The sequence below is a fragment of the Saimiri boliviensis genome, chromosome X (genome assembly GCF_048565385.1).
Source record: "Saimiri boliviensis isolate mSaiBol1 chromosome X, mSaiBol1.pri, whole genome shotgun sequence".
Taxonomy (NCBI): domain Eukaryota; kingdom Metazoa; phylum Chordata; class Mammalia; order Primates; family Cebidae; genus Saimiri; species Saimiri boliviensis.
Window position 1 is genome coordinate 21,644,448 of NC_133470.1, and position 18,744 is coordinate 21,663,191.

General features: G+C 42.5%; 1 protein-coding gene and 1 pseudogene across 4 annotated transcripts in view; one reads left to right on the forward strand and one right to left on the reverse strand.

The window, feature by feature from the left end:
- Nucleotides 1–18,744, reverse strand: part of PCYT1B (phosphate cytidylyltransferase 1B, choline) — a 121,917-nt gene that overhangs the window by 71,707 nt on the left and 31,466 nt on the right. The window contains exon 2 of one of the 4 annotated variants that reach the window (XM_074391755.1): nucleotides 12,163–12,282. The exons of the other annotated variants lie outside the window; for them this stretch is intronic. The gene's annotated coding sequence lies outside the window, so the exon portion shown is untranslated. The remainder of the gene's footprint in view (nucleotides 1–12,162; nucleotides 12,283–18,744) is intronic. 4 annotated transcript variants of the gene reach the window in all.
- On the forward strand, nucleotides 2,873–3,627 carry LOC101039441 (histone H2B type 1-F/J/L-like; annotated as a pseudogene).

The window sequence follows — 18,744 nt, forward strand, 5'->3', positions numbered from 1 at the left end:
TGGAGTTTTGCTCTTGTTACCCAGGCTGGAGTGCAATGGCGCGATCTCGGCTCACCACAACCTCCGCCTCCTGGGTTCAGGCAATTCTCCTGCTTCAGCCTCCTGAGTAGCTGGGATTACAGGCACGCGCCACCATGCCCAGCTAGTGTTTTGTATTTTTAGTAGAGACGGATTTTCACCATGTTGACCAGGATGGTCTCGATCTCTTGACCTCGTGATCCACCTGCCTCGGCCTCCCAAAGTGCTGGGATTACAGGCTTGAGCCACCGTGCCCGGCGCATTGTAGCACTTTTGAAATGGAAGTGCAACTTGCAATAAATAGCCTCTTAGACTCATGAAATGCATAGATGCTATTAACAATAGAAAACAATCTTTACCTAAAGATAAAAATTCCACACTCTAAATAATTTTTTTCTTAGGCAATTGAACTTAAGGAGTTTATAGTGACATCAATAACAATCTTATATCATATTTATATCCCACTTCCTTCCTCAAAGGACTTCAGGTGACTTAAAAAGTAAAATTTGAAAGTTTAAAACAATAGCCGCAAGATCTGGGGTGAGGAGGAGAAATATGTTTGTTTTTTCAAGGTTGGGGTGAAATGAGCCCCAAAGAAATGCATATCACAGTCCTCTATATTTCAAAAAGGTAAGACTTAAAGCCATTTTGTAATGGCTTTAAGCTCCCAGCAGAGTCACAGCAAAGAGGCAAACAAAGTTAATATTGTCCTTAAGCACAAAGCGAAATAGCTATTGAGGAAAAGCACAGCATTTTCCTTATGCTGAGTTCTGAGAGAAATTCCTCCCGTGGTGCCACCTTAAAGGCCATGCTGGGTGATGCTGTAGTGACATCGGTACTGACACACTCAGCAACAGCCTCCTGGTAGAGACAGTCTTGTTTTCTCATGTTTGTCTCCATAGTGCCTTCCATGCAAGGCAGAGCCCCAGAACCAAAAAGCAGTTCCGAAAAGGATTTTCTTCAAGGGGCCAGATGAACGTGCAGACTGAAAATACAGTTCTTTCTCCCTGCTGGCTGGATCCAAGGGTAAGATTTAGAATACAGTACCGAGCTGGGCGCGGTGGCTCAAGCCTGTAATCCCAGCACTTTGGGAGGCCGAGGTGGGTGGATCACAAGGTCAAGAGATCGAGACCATCTTGGTCAACAAGGTGAAACCCCGTCTCTACTAAAAAAAATACAAAACATTAGCTGGGCATGGTGGTGCGTGCCTGTAATCCCAGCTACTCAGGAGGCTGAGACAGGAGAATTGCCTGAACCTACGAGGCGGAGGTTGCGGTGAGCCGAGATCGTGCCATTGCACTCCAGCCTGGGTAACAAGAGCGAAACTCCGTCTCAAAAAAAAAAAAAAAAAAAAAAAAAAAAGAATACAGTACCTAGACCAATGTTTTCTAATGTGGGATGGTCAAGACAATCCATTAGACAGCAACACTGTGTTTATACTGCAGATCCTCCAATAATGTCATTTTGTTCAATGTCCTTTCATTATAATGTTGACGAGAAAAAAAAATATTTTGGTTCTGGGTCAGGGCCAGTGTCCGTGTGGGATTTTCACATACTCCCCATGTCTGTGTGGGTTTTCTCTGGGTACTCTGTTTTCCTCCCACATCCCAAAGATGTACACATCAGGTTCATTAGTGTCTTTAAGTTGTCCTAGTGTGGGCTGGGCACAGTGGCTCACGTCTGTAATTTTAGCACTTCGGGAGGCCAAGGCAGGTGAATCACCTGAGGTCAGGAGTTCGAGACCAGCCTGGCCAATATGGTGAAACTCTGTCTCTACTAAAAATACAAAAATTAGCTGGGCATGGTGGTGAACACCTGTAATCCCAGCTATTCAGGAGGCTGAGGCAGGAGAATTGCCTGAACCTGGGAAGGGGAGGTTGCAGTGAGCTGAGATTGCACCACTCCAGCCTGGGCAACAGAGCGAGACTCAGTCTCAAAAAAAAAAAATTGTCCCAGTGTTCTAAGTGTGGTATATTTGTGAGTGTGCCCTGTGATGAGATGGTGTCCCGTCCAGGTCTGGTTCCAACCAGCTGCCCTGAGGTGCCAGAATAGGCCCCAGTCACCCACTACCCTGGAATAAGCTGGTAAGTAATTATCTTGTTTTTATTAGTCTTTTTTGTTTTTGTTGTTGTTTTTTTGTTTTGTTTTTTTTGAGACGGAGTTTCGCTCTTGTTACCCAGGCTGGAGTGCAATGGCGCGATCTCGGCTCACCGCAACCTTCGCCTCCTGGGTTCAGGCAATTCTCCCGCCTCAGCCTCCGGAGTAGCCGGGATTACAGGCACGCGCCACCATGCCCAGCTAATGTTTTGTATTTTTAGTAGAGACGAGTTTTCACCATGTTGACCAGGATGGTCTCGATCTCTTGACCTCGTGATCCACCCACCTCGGCCTCCCAAAGTGCTGGGATTACAGGCTTGAGCCACCGCGCCCGGCCTTTTATTAGTCTTTTTAAAATGCATATATAGCTCACATGTTTTTCTTTTTTTTTTTTTTTTTTTTTTTTTTTTTTTTTTTTTTTTTTTTTTTTGAGGAGGAGGAGTTTCGCTCATTACCCAGGCTGGAGTGCAATGGCGCGATCTCGGCTCACCGCAACCTCCGCTTCCTGGGTTCAGGCAATTCTCCTGCCTCAGCCTCCTGAGTAGCTGGGATTACAGGCACGTGCCACCATGCCCAGCTAATTTTTTTGTATTTTTAGTAGAGACGGGGTTTCACCATGTTGACCAGGATGGTCTCGATCTCTTGACCTCGTGATCCACCCGCCTTGGCCTCCCAAAGTGCTGGGATTACAGGCTTGAGCCACCGCGCCCGGCCTAGCTCACATGTTTTTCAATGTAGAATGATACTAGGAGTGTTTTGGTCTTTATTTAGAAGTGTGGTGGTGTTGAAGTGGCTTCTTTCTCAGTATAGTTATTGATTTGTGGTGACATGCCTGAACCAGCCAACACTGTTTCTGCTCCAAAGAAGGATGCCAAGAAGGTGGTGTGACCAAGAGCCAGAAGAAGGATGGCAAGAATCACAAGCATAGCCACAAGTTAAGCTACTCTATATACATTTACAAGGTACTGAAGCAGGTCGGTCCCAACTCTGGCATCTCATTGAAAGCCATGACAATCATGAACTCATTTGTCAATATCTTCAGGTACATCATTCCTGACACATTACAAGTACTCGACAATCACCTCCAGGGAGATCCATACAGCTCGTGCCTGCTGCCTAGGGAGGATGGCCAAGCACACTGTGTCTGAGAACACCAAGGCTCTCACCAAGTACACCAGCTCCAAGTGAATAACTTCTACTTTCAAAAACCAAAGACTCTTTTCAGAGCCACTTAAGCCAGGTACAGAAAGACAAATATTGCATGTTCTCACTCACATGTGGGAGCTAAACAAGTTGATCTTATGGAGGTAGAGAGTGGAATGATAGATACCACCATCATTGAGATAGTGGCTGGGAAGGGTGTGTAGGTGAGCGGGATTGGGGATGAAGAGAGGTTGGTTACTGGGTACAAACATACAGTTAGATAGAAGGAATAAGTTCTAACATTTGATAGCAGAATAGGGTGATTATAGTTAACAACAATGTATTATATATTTCAAAATAGCTTGAAAGGTGGCCAGGCCCAGTGGCTCACACTTGTAATCCCACCACCTTGGGAAGCTGAAGGGGGTGGATCACCTGAGGTCAGGAGTTCAAGACTAGCCTGCCCAACATGGTGAAATCCTGTATCTACTAAAAATACAAAAATTAGCCTGGTATGGTGGCGCACGCCTCTAATCCCAGCTACTCGGGAGTCTGAGGCAAGAGAATCGCTTGAACCTGCGAGGTGTAGGTTGCACTGAGCCGAGATCATACCACTGCACTCCAGCCTGGGCGACAGGGTGAGGCTCCGTCTCAAAAAAAAAAAAAAGTTAGAAAAGAAGACTTGAAATGTTCTCAATACATAGAAATGATAAATACTCAAGATGGTGGACACCCTAAGTACCCTGACTTGATCATTACACATTCTATGTATGCATGTAACAAAATGTCACATGTACCCCATAAGTATGTACAAATATAATGTAATAAGGCCAGGTGCGGTGGCTCACACCTGTAAGCCCAGCACTTTGGGAGGCCGAGGAGGGTGGATCACTTGAGGTCAGGAGTTTGAGACCTGCCTGGCCAACATGGTGAACCCCATCTCCACTGAAAAATACAAAAATTAGCTAGGCATGGTGGCATGTGCCTGTAGGCCCAGCTACTCTGGAGGCTGATGTGAGAAAATCTCTTGAACCCAGGAGGTGGAGATTGCACTGAGCCGAGATCATACCATTGCACTCCAGCCTAGGTGACAGAGTGAGACTTCGTCTCAAAAACAAACAAATAAAACAAATATAATGTAATCAATAAAAAATTTAAAAAAGAAGTTTGGTGACTTTTTGTGGCCGAAATATGCCATAAGAACTTAACTCTTATTTATATAAATTAGCCTATGGTAAAACCGGTTTCATTCTACATCATTTTGCTTAGAGTTACAGTTTCCAAGAACCTCTTGATAATGTGTATGTACTTATTTTTCATGTCAAAAAATAAGAAAAAAAAAAGCTTCACGCCGGGCGCGGTGGCTCAAGCCTGTAATCCCAGCACTTTGGGAGGCCGAGGCGGGCGGATCACGAGGTCAAGAGATCGAGACCATCCTGGTCAACATGGTGAAACTCCGTCTCTACTAAAAATACAAAAAATTAGCTGGGCATGGTGGCATGTGCCTGTAATCCCAGCTACTCAGGAGGCTGAGGCAGGAGAATTGCCTGAACCCAGGAAGCGGAGGTTGCGGTGAGCCGAGATCGCGCCATTGCACTCCAGCCTGGGTAACGAGAGCGAAACTCCGTCTCAAAAAAAAAAAAAAAAAAAAAAAAAAAAGCTTCACAAAAACCAAGAAAAATATCTATTTTTGTTTGTTTGGAGACAGGCTCTTACTCTGTCACCCAAGTTGGAGTGCAGTGGCACAATCACCGCTCACTGTGGCTTCCAACTCCTAAGCACAAGCAATCCTCCTGCAACAGCCTCCTAGGACTACACGCACATACCACCACGCTCATCTAATTTAAAAAAGTAATTTTGTAGAGATAGTATCTTACTGTGTTGCCCAGGATGGTCTGGAACTCCTAGGCTCAAGCAATGCTTCCGCCTCAGCATCCCAGTGTTGGGATTACAGGCATGAGCCATGACACTTGGCCTTCTAATTCTAAGATATGGATTTACACTGGTGCCCCATCTCTGTCAACATCAAATACATGAGGTATCCTAAAGGGAACATGAAAGTTGGGTGGCTTGCATCGCCTGGCATTTTTTCATTTGCTTTCAGCTTACTGCAATATACTGCAGTTCACCTGAGCCTAGATAAAGGTATTTGTGGATTACATTATCTAGTTTTAACTAAATCAATGCACATAAGATCAGCAGGTAGCTTAAAACATTTCCTGAAATGAACTGAGAAAGCAAAGATAACGCAAGCACAAGTGAACAACAAGAAAATGGCAGAGCTGACCCTTCTACTCCCTGTATAAGTTCTGCAGCTGCCACATTATCAGGTACGAACATCAATAACCCAATGTGATCTGACAAGAAGATAGCTGAATTGAAAATTATCGCACAGAAGACTATTAGAAATATCTGCTACCATTAGCATTAAACCTCACCTTGAGATATTAGCTAATGATGGTATGAAGTTACTGTAATTAACATATTTTAAAATGAAGCATCCAGAACATGAGGACAAACCTCTATGATTTTTTTCATGTTTAATGTTTTAATGTTTCGAGTCATGTGATGCTCAATCCAGTATGTCACAAAATACTGTTACATGAAAAGATAAATGTTTAGAAGGCTTTTTGAGTTTCCATAATTCAACAGAGAAAAAAACAAAAGTCTCATACCTCTGCAAAATCATCTGTTCTTCATGCCACAGTAAAACTAGCTACTCTAATGTGTAGAGAAAAAAAAAAACTGATGTCAAACTAAAATGCATTCCTTTGTCAGCAAATATATTTAGAAGACATATAGAAAACATTGTTGAAGATTGGAAGAAACAAGCATTAGAACAAATTATGCAGTGTGGGAGGTTTGCAATACACTTGGATAGAAGTACAGATATTTCTAACATGTCTCAGCTTGAGGTATTTGCTAGATTCTATTTCAATAATAAAACCTCTTTTTTTTCTGAGTCACTAAAGGAAAGATGTTCCAAAGATGATATTTTCTTCAAAGGAGATGATTTCTTTGACAAAAACAATATTTTACCAGAAAACTGTAATGACCACTAAGGTGATTGCTTTGCTCTTGGATCTCTGATCTCCCACCTATTTGAGAAGTACCTGTCTGTCTTCTTTTCCTGACTCTTTGTCTATTGGATCTCTAAATGTTGTTCCTTGGGGTTCCATCCTGGAAGACTGTGGGGTGAAGTAGATTAATGTAACCAGATTTACTGTAGCAATAGGCAGATAAAGGGAGGGATTCTTTTTTTTTTTTTTTTTTTGAGACGGAGTTTCGCTCTTATTACCCAGGCTGGAGTGCAATGGCGCGATCTCGGCTCACCGCAACCTCTGCCTCCTGGGTTCAGGCAATTCTCCTGCCTCAGCCTCCTGAGTAGCTGGGATTACAGGCATGTGCCACCATGCCCAGCTAATTTTTTGTATTTTTAGTAGAGACGGGGTTTCACCATGTTGACCAGGATGGTCTCGATCTCTCAACCTCGTGATCCACCCGCCTCGGCCTCCCAAAGTGCAGGGATTACAGGCTTGAGCCACCGCGCCCGGCTAAAGGGAGGGATTCTAACAGCTTTAATTACAGCTCTTCTATTTCCACCCCTTCTACACCCCATCCTGATGTAGAGGCTCTGGGTCAGCTATTTTACAGAATTCACCCTGTAGCAGGATTATTCTGAGGTACTCTTGCTACCTAACCAATGCCATTTCCTTCTTCCATTTCCATACGTTTCCTTCTCAGTCCACAACATATCCAACTGTGAGGCCAGGCATAGTTACACAATTGGGGACCATGGATTTTAATTCACAGATTACCTGACTAGGGCTAGGCTGGTCCTAGAAATAAGGTGTTTCATTCAAGGGCTCACCTGGGCTCACCTAGGCTCTCTTTGGGGCTGGATATACTGGCCCCTGGAAGGGCTGAGCACTTTGAAGCTCTGTTAGCAACCAAGAGCCACAGTTGTAAGTAGGATCTGATGCCATTCCTTCGAGTGTTATCTATTAGATCACCAGAATTATTTGGAAATGGGAAATATGTTACAGAGTGTTCCCCTTCTTCATTATTGTGAATAATAATATCTTTAAACTTTGTACTAAAGAATAATATACATATAGAAAAGTATACATATTAGCTGGGCAAGGTGGCTCATGCCTGCAATCCCAGCACTTTGGAGGCCAAGGCAGGTGTATCACCTGAGGTCAGGACTTCGAGACTGGCCTGGGCAACATGATGAAACCTGGTCTCTACTAAAAATACGAAAATTTTTTAAAAAAAGAAATATCAATATGTATGTTCTGAAGTTTCCTGATGAATTGTAAATTACAAACTTTTTCATTAATTTTTAAATGAAATAATGTTTACCCTGAAAAAAAAAATACGAAAATTAGCTGGGTATGGTGGCGGACGCCTGTAATCCCAGCTACTCGGGAGGCTGAGGTAGGAGAATCGCTCAAACCTGGGAGGCAGAGGTTGAGGTTGCAGTGAGCCAAGATCACACCACTTCACTCCAGTCTGGGTAACAGAGAAAGACTCTGTCTCAAAAAAAAAAAAAAAAAGTATACATATCCTAAGTGTGGCTCAATGGACTTTGATAAGCTGAGTACACACAGCACACACATCAAGTAACCTAATACTTTCAGCATTCATCCCATGCTCCTGTCACTGTGTTGATTTCTAACATCAAAGGTGAGTTTTGCCTGTTTTACTTTATATTTTATGAAATGAAATCATGCGGCATCTATTATTTTGTATCTGGCTTCTTTCATTTAATGTTACATTTGTGAGATTCATCCATATTCCTGCATGTAGTTGTAGATTCTTCAACCGCACTGCTCTCCAGCATTAAATTGTATGAATATACTACAATTTCTTTATCCATTCTGCTTCTGCTGGGCATTTGAGTAGTTTCCAGTTTGGGGTTATTATGAATAACACTGCTAAGAACATCCTAACACTAGTTTTTTTGGGGGCCATATGTACAAATTTCTTAGGAATGGAACTGCTGGGTCAAAATATTTACTTTGAAGTTCTAGTTTTACTACAAAGAACATAAATATCTGATTTATTTCTACTCCTGTTCCCAAATACAGAAGATATGAGCAGGAGGGCTAAATAAAGCATCTCTCAAAGTGCATCAAAGCACATCTTGCTTACAAATCACCTGGGAACTTGAGCAGGCAATTCTTCACTCACTGAGGTTTGAGAACTATGTGCCATGGAAATAGGGGGCTTTAGAAGTCAGACAAACCTAATTTCAACTCCCAGCTTAATCAGTTAATATTTGATCTTTGGGGCCAGGTGCGGTGGCTCACGCCTGTAATCCTAGCACTTTGGGAGGCCGAGGTGGGCAGATCACTTGAGGTCAGGAGTTCAAGACCATCCTGGCCAACATGGTGAAATCCCATCTCTACTAAAAAAAAATACAAAAATTGGCCAGGCGCGGTGGCTCAAGCCTGTAATCCCAGCACTTTGGGAGGCCGAGGCGGGTGGATCACAAGGTCGAGAGATCGAGACCAACCTGGTCAACATGGTGAAACCCCATCTCTACTAAAAAAAAATACAAAAAATTAGCTGGGCATGGTGGCGCGTGCCTGTAATCCCAGCTACTGAGGAGGCTGAGGCAGGAGAATTGCCTGAACCCGGGAGGCGGAGGTTGCGGTGAGCCGAGATCGCGCCATTGCACTCCAGCCTGGGTGACAAGAGCAAAACTCCGTCTCAAAAAAAAAAAAAAATACAAAAATTAGCTGGGTGTGGTACTGGGCACATGTAATCTCAGCTACTCTGGAGGCTGAGGCAAGAGACTTGCTTGAACCTGGGAGGCAGAAGTTCCAGTGAGCTAAGATAACGCCACTGCACTCCAGCCTGGGTGACAGGGAAAGATAATTCTCAGTATGTATATATATATATATATATGGGGGAGAGAGAGAGAGAGAGAGAGAGAGAGAGAGAGATCTTTGGGAAATTGATTATTTCCTTACTTATAACATGAGGAATAGTAATGCTTATTTCATGGGTCTGCAGTCTGGTTAAATGAGATAATACATACAGAGCATTCAACACGGTGCCCAATACAGTGTGCACTGTGAATGGTTGTTCCATTCCCCGACTTGCCCATGGAGAGAAAGGAGTGAGACCACTAGCCTCAAAACCCATATAGAACAATTACCTTATAACTGAACAGTTTGGAGACACAATAGAATTTACTATTATGTGACTGTGCCTACAGTCAATATTAGGCACACTAGAGATGAAACACAGAAGCCTACATGTACCAGAAATGGGCTTTCAACATCATTTGGTTGGCAATAGGCTGTACACATCACGTGTGATGTTTCTATTCAGCTATTATCATTGTTGTTATTTTTCTTAAATGACAGGTTAAATAACCCTCAGCATCCTTTTATACTGATGTCAGGTTCAGCATGCATGAATTACTGAGTAGAAAACAAAAACACCAAGTCACAGACTTTGGTGGGAGGGAGGAGATTATATGAAAATGAATTCTGCTCAATAGGCTAGCCCTGTGTGGCCCTGCACATTATTACACAGGCGCACACTACCAGGGCTCACTGCTTTATTTTCTAATCACTGTGTTTTCAAGTCTGCCTTCAAGATCGTTGAGTACTAAACTGTCTCTTTATCCCCAAGCAAGGTCAGCTTCCCAGGCTCCCATACAACCTGGTTCACGCTGGGATAAAGAGGAAGGTAGGAATGTTAAAACAATAATGCTATGGTCTGAGGCCAGCAACGGGTAATCAGATCCTAGCAAGGTAGAGGCTGTTACCTGGGAGATTATTGGAAGAAAATAGGCCTAGCTTGCAATGACTTAGTTTGTTTCTACCTTCCTTGCTTTTTTCCTTTTCATTCTTCCCCCCAGTGATCTGATGGAATAACTCTTTTTCTACATTTATTTCCCTAACGGTCACTAAGAAGATTGGTGTGGGCACCAACTAAAGATGCAAGAGTTTTAGGACAATGGCCTGACCCGTTGCTGGTCTTTAACTCCAAGTAGCAAGCTTAGACGGATAGCATTGGTTCAGAAAGGCCCCTACAGTTTAATGCCATACTGCCATGCCTCAAAGAAGGCCCAATGTTTCAAACTTCTGTATTATGAAATAGATAAATTAGGAGGCTACTGTTCACATTAAGAAGAGATTCAATGCAGGTTTCTCTTAACAATGAAAAGAACATTCCATATATGATTTGGAATGTGTTCAACCTTCCTGAGGAAACATCTGAAGAATAAATCAGAAGACAATAAATCGGAAGTGTTTTGTATAACATCAACGTCAAATTCCAAAGTGCTTGTAAACGTTTGTTATTCATATTTAGCCAGTGTGTCTTACCATAAAATCATGCAACCTGTTTTTACCCCAAATGTATAAAAGCAACAGGAGGTGAGGAACGGGGTCGTCCTGACTTTTGATAGAAGCATGAGCTCAAACAGAACACACTGCAGTAGACCAACTTCCAAGGCCATGAAAGCTAGAATCACAGTCTAAGGACCTATCCAACCCATTGTGGCTGACAGAATGCGGTCCAGAGAGGAAAGTGATTTGCTTAAGTGCACACAATAATTCAATGGCAAAACTGACACTGGAACAAGACTCTGGGCTCCAGCAGGTCGAGACCAGGCTTTAGCATATTTGTTTTATCAGCCCCCTGCCCTTTCACTATAGGCTAGTTCAGCTCTGCCTGGCCAGTTCTAGATTTGGCTGGATGAGCATTGGTGTGCAGCCCCAAAGGCCACAAGGAAGCAGATCCATTTGCTGTCATCACCAACCCAGCCTTTCCACTTCTCCCTATCCACAGCCTAGAGGACTCAGGAGAGGACATATCCTGGGGCTAGACCCAACTACCCAGGCTCTCCCAGAATTATACTTCTGCACCAGCCAGAAATAAGCCATCATGATTTTGCTTCTACCTTCACAAATGAAAAACAGAGGCTATCAGATAGAGAGGCCTTCAACTTTCAGTACCCTTCCTCTTATAACTTAGTCTTACCCAAACCATGCTTGCCAGTTTCCTTACCAACACAGTGGGAGAGGTGTCTTTTTTTCCTCCCTGAAGCCAATCCTTCCACTTGTGCACTGGAGCCCAACCTGTCCAGCCTAAGAGACATTCCTTTCATCAGTTGTCCCCATCACCTTTACCCTTTTTCTCTCCCACTGGCTCTTTTCCATTTATATTTAGGCACCAGTTGCTACCATCTTAAAAGAATGAGCCAACCAAAAGATTTGCTATCTTGGATGGATGAAAGAAATGAAAAATAAAAGGAAAGAAAAATGAAGGGAGGGAAGATGGAAGGAACAAAAGAAGGAAGGGGAAAAGCTAGTCTCTAGTAACCCTAAACCCTGATTTATTTACCTCTTGGTACTATACATTCTATGTGCCTCCTCTGTCAGTCAAGCTTCCACTTCCGTATCACCTAGAGGCTCCTCAATCTACTGCCATCTAGTCTCTGCTCCCACCACTTCACTAAAACATCACCAATGACCTCTTCTTTCTAAATCCAAAGGAAACTTTCCTTTTTTTTTTTTTTTTTTGAGACGGAGTTTCACTCTTATTACCCAGGCTGGAGTGCAATGGCGCGATCTCGGCTCACCACAACCTCCGCCTCCTGGGTTCAGGCAATTCTCCTGCCTCAGCCTCCCAAGTAGCTGGGACTACAGGCACGTGCCACCATGCCCAGCTAATTTTTTGTATTTTTAGTAGAGACGGGGTTTCACCATGTTGACCAGGATGGTCTCGATCTCTTGACCTTGTGATCCACCCGCCTCGGCCTCCCAAAGTGCTGGGATTACAGGCTTGAGCCACCGCGCCCGGCAACTTTTCCTTTTTATCTCATTTGATCTCTCTATTGCATTTGGTTCTATTGGAGATTCCCTCCATGAAACTTACCCTGCCTTTAGTCCCTTGATCTCCCAGCTATTTGAGAAATACCTCTCTGTCTTCTTTTCATGATCCTTCTTCTATTGGCTCTTTAAGCAGTCTTCCTTAGGGTTCCAACCTGGGAAGATTCTGGGATAAAGTACATTAGCTTAAGCAGATTTCATGTAGAGACAGATGAATAGAAGGAGGATTCTAATAGTTTTAATTACAACCCTTCTATTTTCCCCCTATAAGAGACTGATAGGATTGGTCAGGGTCAGTTACTTTCTAAAATTAGCCCTGTAGTGGGATTACCCTGAGCACTCTTCCTAGGCAACAATTTCCATCCACTTCCTTCTCAGTCCAGAAACTGACTCAGTTTCACTCTCATCCATTTCACTGCCTCAATTTCACTTCCATCTCTTCCAGGCTGTCTCCCAGATCTACATCTTCAGCTCAGAACTCTTTCCTGAGTTCCCCAACCAGACGTGAACTAGACACCTCCAAGTGGAAGTCCCCATGGCACCTCAGACATAACTCTCACAAATTCTACTTCCCTGGTGTGCCCATCTCAATGATGGCACTCGCTAGCTGGAGGCAGAAAACTGTGCCTTCCTTGATTTTTTTTTTTTTTTTTTTTTGGAGACAGAGTCTCGCTCTGTCACCCAGGCTGGAGTGCAGTGGCATGATCTCAGCTCACTGCAACTTCCACCTCCCGAGTTCAAGTGATTCTCCTACCTCAGCCTCCCAAGTAGCTGGGATTATAGGAGCACACCACCATGCCCAGCTAATTTTTGTATTTTTAGTAGAGACGGGATTTCCTCATGTGACCCAAGCTAGTCTCTAACTCCTGACCTTGAGTGATCCGCCTGCCTTGCCTCCCAAAGTGCTGGGATTACAGGCGTGAGCCACCACACCTGGCCCCTTGATCTTTCATTGAACTTACCCCATGCTCAGACTTAGTTATCAAATCCTGGGGCATTTACCTCTTTAGTATCTCCCATATCCATCTAGTTCTATCCTTTCCCACTGTCCTTCTGTAACTTCAAACTTATTAACTCTCATCTAGATTACTGCAACAGTCTCTTAACTGAAATACAATAAGAGAATAGCACAGAAAGTATAAGAGTATAAAACATGAAGTAAGGAAAAGTGATGCTCAGTTTTAGTTATGACTACATATATGTATATGTGGACTGTGCAACGTGAAAAGTGTTGATCCTTGCAGGTCCTCAGAACCAATCCTAACAGAACTGGGCAGGTGTCTAAGCTCCCTCTAAAGCCACATGTAGCCAGAGCACTTGAAATTAGCTAGTCCAAATTGAGATATGTTGCAAACACAATATACATATTGGATTTCAGACTTAGTTTGAAGAAAATAATGTAAGATCTCATTAATAATTTTCATATTGCATGCTGACATAATATTTTGGATACATAAATAATTATTTCACCTTTTTTAAACTTTTTTTTTTTTTGAGATGGAGTCTCACTCTGTCACCAGGTTGGAGTGCAGTGGCACGATCTTGGCTCACTGCAACCTCCATCTCCCAGGTTCAAGCAATTCTCCTGCCTCAGCCTCCTGAGTAGTCGGGACTACAGGTGTGCGCCACCATGCCCTGCTAATTTTTTGTATTTTTAGTGGAGATGGGGTTTCACCACATTGGTCAGGATGGTCTTGATCTCTTGACCTCGTGATCTGCCCACCTTGGCCTCCCAAAGTGCTGGGATTACAGGCGAGAGCCACCGCACCCAGCCACATTTTTTAACTTTTAAAACTGTGGCCACTTGAAAATGTTCAATCACACATGTGGCTCAAGCTGTGTTTCTACTGAGCAGAGCTGTTCTAGAGTTCTAGGCTAGTATGTGCCACCCACAATGGGGGTTTAAGATCTGCTCAAAATTAGATTGATCCTTTCCATGTCCCAAAATATGTATTGGGTTGAGCAAGTGAAATCTTTTCTTCAAATGCAGGGACTTGTCTGAACTTGGGGATTCGTTTAACAGAGTCCTCCCTGCTGGGAAGTACTTTTGCTCAAAGGGTAAAATACAGATTTTAAGAAAGTCTAAAAAAAAAAAAGTCTAATATATTAAAGTCAAACTTACAAAAAAGCTTTCTTAAGGGATTTCAGCATCCTGGCATACTTCTACAAACCAAACTACTACCTTCTATTAAATGGAAATGATCTTTAGGGGCAAGGGTTTAGGATTCACATCCTTTATTTCTCTCCACAGCACCTGGTGCATTGCTGTGTCTGGAATTTCTTAACCACCTGGATACATAAATAATTATTTCATTATTATGAAATAATATCGAAATCTTACCAACCTGGTAAGATTGGTAAGGATTGGTAGGAGACTGAGTTTTCTCTCACTTCTCTTCCAAAGGTCTGCATTGCTAAATACTTTAAATCTTCCTCACTGCCTGATTGAGGCCATACGCATGCACTCTCTTTTGATTTCTATATGCTAAATCACTAAAATAAAACAAACTACCTATCATACTTGATTTAGGTTTATTTCTTCCATAAGGGTTTAGCATTAGACAAATGGGGGTTGGAAGGGTAGAGAACAAACTTAAAAGAATCAAAGAAACTAATTGATTGATTCCATGCTAAATATGCCTGACTAGTATCAATTTGCAAGACATGGATGTTACATTTGGATGGAGACCAGCAGGAAGATATCTAATAATAACCTTGGGCAGAATTCCAGTTGACCACAATAAATGCCCAGGGAAGCTCATGTTTGTTTGTTTTCGCCAATATTGCACATTAAGAGTGTTTCACTTTTAAGATGTATGCTGTTCTGAGTAGCCACTCAGAACAGATGGTAATATTAGCAAAGGAATAGATGGTAATATTAGCAAAGGAAGCCATTGATGTCTCTGGAAATCTGGTCATCTTTTTGAACACTAGCAGATGAGTGTCCTACCTCCAAACTGACATAATGCACCTTCTGCAAGACAGCAGTCTCTTGGCACTGCTTAGTTTTGAAGTAAAACCTGAAATGAACTCCTCCTGCTAACGTGGCATATAGCCCTTATTTTTTTTTTTTTTTTTTACTTCCAAGGCCTTCTCAGTTGATCCATAGTACATCCATCTTCATGGAAGTGACGATTGCAGTCTAGAATTACAATTCCTCTGACAACAGAAGGCACCCCTAGAAGAATTTGACCAAGGTCATTAACCAAATCCTTAAGCAGACAACTTTCAGGGTGGCTGGGCCTTGTTAGAAAGGGCTTCTGGGGGCCGGGCGCGGTGGCTCAAGCCTGTAATCCCAGCACTTTGGGAGGCCGAGGCGGGTGGATCACGAGGTCGAAAGATCGAGACCATCCTGGTCAACATGGTGAAACCCCGTCTCTACTAAAAATACAATAAAACTAGCTGGGCATGGTGGCGCGTGCCTGTAAACCCGGATACTTAGGAGGCTGAGGCAGGAGAATTGCCTGAGACCAGGAGGCGGAGGTTGCGGTGAGCCGAGATCGTGCCATTGCACTCCAGCCTGGGTAACAAGAGCGAAACTCCGTCTCAAAAAAAAAAAAAAAAAAAAAAAAAAAAAAAGAAAGGGCTTCTGGGGCACCTGCTGAGCCCAGAGGATCTTTCTTGGCATAATCTGAGGGCTGGGAAGATATGAGGACACAGTCCTTGCTCAGAGGAGTCCTTGTATCTCAGGAGTTAGGTTTCCAAGGGCAGTTATATCATACCACCCAAGGCCACTGAGTTTCTCATCTTGACAGTCAAGCTTATGAGTCACCTTGCATCATGTTTAATCAGGAAAATAGTAAAGAACTGAAAACAAGTCAAGAATCAAGAGTAAACATTGTAACAGTGAGTTACACAGTTCTCAGAAGCATCTCAAATCAGAGCAGCATGGTAAAATGGTAAGGGTAGTAAGATTACGTTCCTAAAATATAGGCTCTATCATAAAACCTAGGTAATGTTTTTGATATTTCTTTTCTAATTTCTTTATCAGAGTTATTTCATTCTATTTAATTGTCTCCTTTCTTATATTTTCCTCTAATGAAGAATAAGGCAGGTAGAGAAACTAGAAGTATTCCTTTCAGAAAGACTTCCCCTTGAAACATGATTTAATCACATGTGCAATATTGTTATCAATTTGTTACTTACAGGGATCTAAAATATAGACTGCTTTAAAGTCCTGTTTACTCACTCACATATGCCAGCTCCTCACTTTATTTCAGCAACTGGGAGCAGGAGCCTGCCCTCTGAAGGAGAATTCAAGTGTGGAGCTTCAATCCTAAACAGGCCACCTGCAAATATTTCATACACTTTCCATAGTTAGTTAAGCTTAACTCAGTAGACACGCTCTGTTGATTGCTGTGGTGTCAGTGACCCACATACAATTTGGAGCTATATGTCTGGGTGCTGGGAGAAATGCAGAATTGATACAATTTGAAATATGAAGACATTAGCAAAGCTACAAGATCAACAGAAACTACTAAAAAATAGAGAAAAAATGTTAATTTCATATTTTCACTTGCTGCTCACTCTCTTAATCAACAAACTTTTTTATTAAGTAGTTAGCATGTGCCTTACTTATTAAAGTAAGATCATTAGCAAAGGAAAGTTAGGCTATGAAGTATAAATCCAAATTTAGAATATAAACCTGCAGTGATCAAAGTTAGCTATTAAGAGAAAAAGCACTTTTAAAAATTTAGTAGTGGTTTATAAATTGGTGGCAAGCCCCTATTTAAGCAGTGTCAAATTTCGGTAGCCCATGATAATGATGAACAACATGGAAAACTTTTTATCATAAATAAATCAAAGCAGGTGCTTCAACAGTTCAACTTCTGTATATCCCTATCATACCTATGCATGTGTATGATACACACACACACACACACACACACACACACACATACACACACACACACACACATGCAAAACCAGAACCGGCAAAAAGATGGGAAGGGAATGTATCTCACTTATGAATATATTATAGAAGAAAGATCTTTCACTTTTCAGGTGTAGAGCTCTGGGTTCAAATCCCACCTCTGCCCCCTTCAAAGCAGTGTGACCCTTGGATAAGTCACTTACCCTCTCTGAACCTCAGTTTCCTTATTTCTAAATGGGTGGGAGGCGAGGGTATAGAGCACATTGCCAGCTTTGTGTGGTTCTTGTGAGTTACTACCTGGAATAAGCTGTCACGAGTGAAAGTGGAAAGTAACTTGGCCAAGTGTGGTGGCTCACACTTATAATCCCAGCACTTTGGGAGGCCAAGGTAGACAGATCACCTGAGGTCAGGAGTTTGAGACCAGGCTGGCCAACATGGCAAAACTCCATCACTACTAAAAATACAAAAAAAAAAAAAAAAAAAAAAAAAATTAGCCAGGCGTGGTGGTGCCTGCCTGTAATCCCAGCTACTCAGGAGGCTGAAGCAGGAGAATCCCTCAAACCCAGGAGGTGGAGGTTGCAGTGAGCTGAGATCAGGCCACTGCACTCCAGTCTGGATGACAGAGGGAGACTCCAGCTTTTAAAAACTGAAAGCAACTTGAACTTTCTTCCTTTCCTTAATTTTCTCTGCTGATCTCTCTTAGGCAGAAGCAACCAAGAAGCAGAATAGCTAAGGGGTAAAAATGGAAGGAAAAATAGTAGACAAAAGAGACGGAAATGATGCACAAACTTGAGCTGGATGTCGCCTTGCTCTCCTCTGCCCTTTACCTCTGTCAGGAAGGTATGTGATGCAAATTTGGAGATTGTTGTTACTTTAAAAAATATATTTTTGAGTAAGCATGGGCACAAAAAACATAAATAAATAAATATATATATATAGGTCCTGTGCTGTGGCACAAGCCTATAATCCCAGCTGCTTAGGAGGCTCAGGCAGGAGGATCACTTGAGTCCAGCAGTTCAAGTTTGAGGCCAGCCTAGACAAGAGAGTGAGTCTCTTTCTCTCTGTATATATGTGTATACATGTATATGTGTATATGATGATCTTGCAATATGCTTTTAGTAGTCATTTTTCTTTATGCTAAACCATGAGTTGTTTAGTGACTCAAAGGAATCCCTTAGTAACAAACTTATTGGGATGGTTGGTATCTCATGAGAACATAGACATTACATCGTGTAGGTCATTCAGTAAGTGGGTAAAGTACTAGGGCACAGTTAGTATTAAACTGCCCTAAAAGAAAATATTTTTTAAAATAGAAACATAGAGGGGAAAGCCCACAGTGCTCTACTGTAACTTCCTCTGCATTTATGCTTTTTAGGAAGTTGTTCGAAGCCTGCCTTTGAACCCTTATTAACTCTTAATAAGAAATAACAATTTCTGGCCTTGTCATCTGTGAGCCCTAATTTTGCAGGTTCTCAGAAAATGCTACATAACAAAATCCTTTTTAAAAAAACTCTTCCCAGGGTCAAACTCCACAGCCAATCAAAATATTCCACCTTTTAACTTGTGGGAAATTGGTAAAGGAAAGGATAGCTTTAACTAGTGTGTCTTTTGGATTGGGGTCTCAAAGAGAGGTCTCCCCAAGTTCCACAAGATTTCAGACCACAGAAAACCCACCACCCATTCGTGTTTTTTATTCCTTGAGGACACAGGCTGAGGCGATTGGGAACGAAGTTTCACATCTACCTAGAAGATCAT